Raw genomic sequence first — 5,010 nt, 5'->3', positions numbered from 1 at the left:
AAGACAATGGTTACATGAGGAAAGGAATGTGCTACGTACCCTTTTGCCCGAGTCATAAGGTTCTATCGTTAAACCGTGTTTTTTATACGACATAATGTGACCCAAGTTCCTAGCTTTGAGAACATGTTCGGAAGTGATTTCCAAGTCAATCACTCAACATACTTTTAAATTTTTTATTTTCAGTGTCTGGTGAGAAATAAGAAAATATTTTATAAATCTGTACAGGACAATAAACTTGACTTTAATTTGTTACACTCGTACAAGTTATGCTGACCTAGAAGATTGGAAATCTCGAACTGATGGAAAAGCCGTAAGTTGAGAGAAATATGGTTAAACATTGAAGTGACATTGGATGCACTATCATTAAATATCTGCATTGATAGTTTGGTTGAGAAAGTTCGAGTTTTATAAAGAGTGTGTTTTCTAGTGTCCATGAGAAAGTAAGTGTAAGTCCATGAGACAAAACTAAACGTCACAATACACACAGGAAAAAAAGTTTCACACTTCTACCAAACGCATAATTGCAAAATTATCATTCTGATGATAAAATAATGTCCAACAAGGTGACATTAATAATTTTCAAAGAACATACAGATCTAAACGATTCGGGCTGTTAACCACCTCTCTCCTCGAGCATGCATGATCAATATCACACATGGTGTTATGATTAGTAAACGAATGCAACTAGATTGTTTGTACTCTAGTGCAAGTGGGAGACTATTGAAGATAGTGCCCTAGATGAAAATAATAAGGAGTATTTATTATTTATATCTCAAATATTCATGATAGTTCCATGCCATGCTATAACGGTATTAATCGGAAACATTGCTACATGTGTGGTACTGTAAACAAACCAAGGGTACCTAGTGAGCATTCGCAAACTAGTTTATTGAGGTAAATCGATGGACACACATGTCATTGACAATGGAATCATACAGTGAGTGAATGATATGATGGAATTTTCAAAATAGAAGTAATGTAACATGATCAAGTCATGAAGTTCACGTTACAATATTTATGAAAGCGTAGTAACCTAATCCTTAGACCGTGAGATCATATCTAATCACTATCACCGGAGGCTGCTTTGACTGCATCAACCGTCACATCGTAATATGGTGATCATAAAGGTGTAGTTGGGTATTAAATGAGATAGGTTGAGGCATATGAGTCAAGAGCGGTATTTGTTCATCCACGTGGCGAGAAAATACTATGGGACCACTCGGTGAGATTACATCCAAGTTGAAACACATGACTACGACATGAGGATGGAATCGAACGAAACGAGTTGAATAGCTTTGTCGGTAACGAGATCGAAATAGGTATCTTTATTGATTGCTACGAAATACGCCATATGATGGCGCGTGATGCACACGTCGTTGGGAACCCCAAGAGGAAGGTGTGATGCGCACAGCAACAAGTTTTCCCTCAGAAAGAAACCAAGGTTATCGAACCGAGTAGGAGATGAAGACCATGTGAAGGTTGTTGGTGGAGGAGTGTAGTGCGGCGCAACACCAGGGATTCCGGCGCCAACGTGGAACCTGCACAACACAATAAAAATACTTTGCCCCAACTTAACAGTGAGGTTGTCAATCTCACCGGCTTGCTGAAAACAAATGATTAAACGTATGGTGTGGAGAATGATGTTTGCTTGCAAAGAAGAACAGAGAACAGAGATTGCAGTAGATTGTATTTCAGATGTAAAAGAATGGACCGGGGTCCACAGTTCACTAGTGGTGTCTCTCCAATAAGATAAATAGCATGTTGGGTGAACAAATTACAGTTGGGCAATTGACAAATAGAGAGGGCATAACAATGCACATACATATCATGACGACTAATATGAGATTTACTTAGGGAATTACGACAAAGAACATAGACCTCTATCCAGCATGCATCTATGCCTAAAAAGTCCACCTTCGGGTTAGCATCCGCACCCCTTCCAGTATTAAGTTGCAAACAACAGACAATTGCATTAAGTACTGTGCGTAATGTAATAAACACAAATATCCTTGGACAAAGCATTGATGTTTTATCCATAGTGGCAACGGCACATCCATAACCTTAGATCTTTCTGTCACTGTCCCAGATTCAATGGAGGCATGAACCCACTATCGAGCATAAATACCCCCTCTTGGAGTCACAAGTATCAAGTTGGCCAGAGCCTCTACTAGCAACGGAGAGCATGCAAGATCATAAACAACACATATATGATAGATCAATAATCAACTTGACATAGTATTCCATATTCATCGGATCCCAACAAACACAACATGTAGCATTACAAATAGATGATCTTGATCATGATAGGCAGCTCACAAGATCTAAACATGATAGCACAAGAGGAGAAGACAACCATCTAGCTACTGCTATGGACCCATAGTCCAAGGATGAACTACTCACGCATCAATCCGGAGGCGGGCATGATGATGTAGAGTCCTCCGGTGATGATTCCCCTCTCCGGCGGGGTGCCGGAGGCGATCTTCCGAATCCCCCGAGATGGGATTGGCGGCGACGGCGTCACGGTATGTTTTCTCGTATCGTGGCTCTCGGTCTCGGGGATTTCGCGACGGAGAGAATAAATAGGCGAAGGGGCGGAGTCGGGAGGCGGCCGAGGGCCCAACCCATAGGCCGGCGCGGCCGAGGGCCCCACCGCGCCGCCTTGTGGGGTGGCCGCCTCGTGGCCCCTCTTCGTCTCCTCTTCGGACTTCGGAAGGCTCCGTGCAAAATAAGACCGTGGGCTTTTGTTTCGTCCAATTCCGAGAATATTTCCGTGTAAGATTTCTGAAACAAAAAACAGCAGAAAACAGGAATTGGCGCTTCATCATCTTGTTAATAGGTTAGTGCCGGAAAATGCATCAAAATGATGTAAAGTGTATATAAAACATGTGAGTATTGACATAAAACTAGCATGGAACATAAGAAATTATAGATACGTTTGAGACGTATCACCATATTTTATCGCATTTAAACCCCTAGCTAAGTTAAGAAATTGACTAAGTTTGCCTCTCAACTTGCCACTAATGCCTAATCAATGCAAAGATGTGCAATCTCTTCTATTTTTGGATACTGTGCAGGATATAAAGTCATAATGCCAAATGGACCTGCAATTACTGAAGTAAATCACGTCAGGAGCATGGCAAAGTTGACTACACTCAGAAAGACGGTTTCAGAGGCTTTAACATGCACCGGTATGGGCAAGCCCCGCCCGTACCGTCCGCCCGTACCGTGTGTCGCTGCGTTCCCGATGTCAAACTCTATAAAAGTCGTGAAGGGACTGAGGTAAAAAACAGAGCAATTCATCGCAAAATAGAGCCTCCATACACTAGATCCATCTGCAACACACCGAAGGAGATCCATCCTCCATCTCCTCCATATTCATAGCCATCACCATTGTAATAGAGATCTCCTTGAGAATTAGCGACCATTGTAAAAGTATTGTGATTTCAATCTAAGTATTTTGCACAATGATTTCTATGTTTGATCTTGATTTTGAAATTATGTGTGAGTAGTCCTTACGGGCTGCGGGTTGGGGTGAATTCTCGCAGCAACTATGTGCATCTAATCTTATGTTTAGGTGTAAGGATTTAATAGGCCTTGTCTCTTTGCCTCGTCTTTGATGATCTGCAGGTACCCATGTCATTAGAGAGAATCAAGGGAAGAGGTGGGATGAGTGGAGAACGGCGTGTACGCACGAAACCTCATTGACAGAAAGGGGAAAGTACCGGTACATGTTTAGTAATTCATTCGGTATCATAGAACAATCATCTAGCTTAAGGCTTTGGTCTGTATTTACTTAATAATTGTTGTTTCTTGCGGCTGCGAGGACAATGATTGGACCATTAGGCTCTTGTCACCTCTGACTTTAGGGGCAATGGTATTTACGGATGTGCTACGCACAAATCTCTTATCTATATTTTATATGTTACACATATGAGTTTTATTTATATATGTATGCATAGCTGCCTATTTCCATCATTGAACTCAACCCCCTTAAAAGTAAACTAGATAGGGCCGGTAAACCGAAGATAAGATACATTAACAAAGTTTTGTAGACGTTTCCTTCATTACACCATTTAGCACTGCGTCCCAAGGTTCGATTAAACATAGGTCATCTGGTGAAAAAGCTTACCATACTAGAATCCATAATCCGGATCGGAGGTATCAACCCTTTTTCTGGCGCCGTTGCCCGAGAAGCAATTTCGCTATTCCGGTAAGGTTACTAGAGACCTTGTTAGTTATCTTAATTTTTAGTTTAAGTTTTTATTTACTGTTATTAGTTTACTGTTTTACTTATACTTGAAAACCCCAAAAGAACAAGTAGTTAATTTATTTCTCAATCATAGAACGACAACCCAAAAAGATAATCAATATCGCAGAAAATAAGCTTGGGGAATATGCTATCCCCAATGATGATTTTATTTGTGCATCCATAACTTAGCCCGCTGTTGAAGCGGAGAACTATGAAATTAAGCCTAACCTTTTAAGTTTGGTTCAGCAGAATCGATTTGGAGGCTCAGCCGCTGATGATTCAGGTATGCATAGGAACATATTCACTAAAATATGTGATACGATGCGCATTAAAGATGTTGATCCAAATGCTATTAAATTGCGCTTGTTTCCCTTTTCATCTATTATCTATTAAAAGTAAATTACAGGCTCACTAGAAAAAAAGCAATTACTCTAGAAAATCCCACAATAATCAGAAACATCCGACCGTCAATTTAACAAATTAGGTGATGCTAGCCAATGGATCTTAAAAAAAATCAACATTAAAGTTACACAAAATTACCCACCAATGCCCCGCTATTTTTTTGCTAAAGGTTACCGTCTCCATCCATCCAAAAAGAAAAACTGTGGTAACGTATCTTAGGGCGTCCTCACGTGAGCCGCCGCTGGCCGCCGCCGCCATATTCGTTTTTGCTTCTTCGGCCGGCCGACTTCCTCCAACAGCATGCAGATCAATCAGTGCCTAAAGTTCTGATATTGCTTGCCCATCCATGCGACATGGGC

The sequence above is a fragment of the Lolium rigidum genome, chromosome 5 (assembly GCF_022539505.1).
Source record: "Lolium rigidum isolate FL_2022 chromosome 5, APGP_CSIRO_Lrig_0.1, whole genome shotgun sequence".
NCBI lineage: Eukaryota > Viridiplantae > Streptophyta > Magnoliopsida > Poales > Poaceae > Lolium > Lolium rigidum.
The sequence above is the reverse complement of the archived record's forward strand: the minus strand, read 5'-3'. Positions refer to the sequence as shown.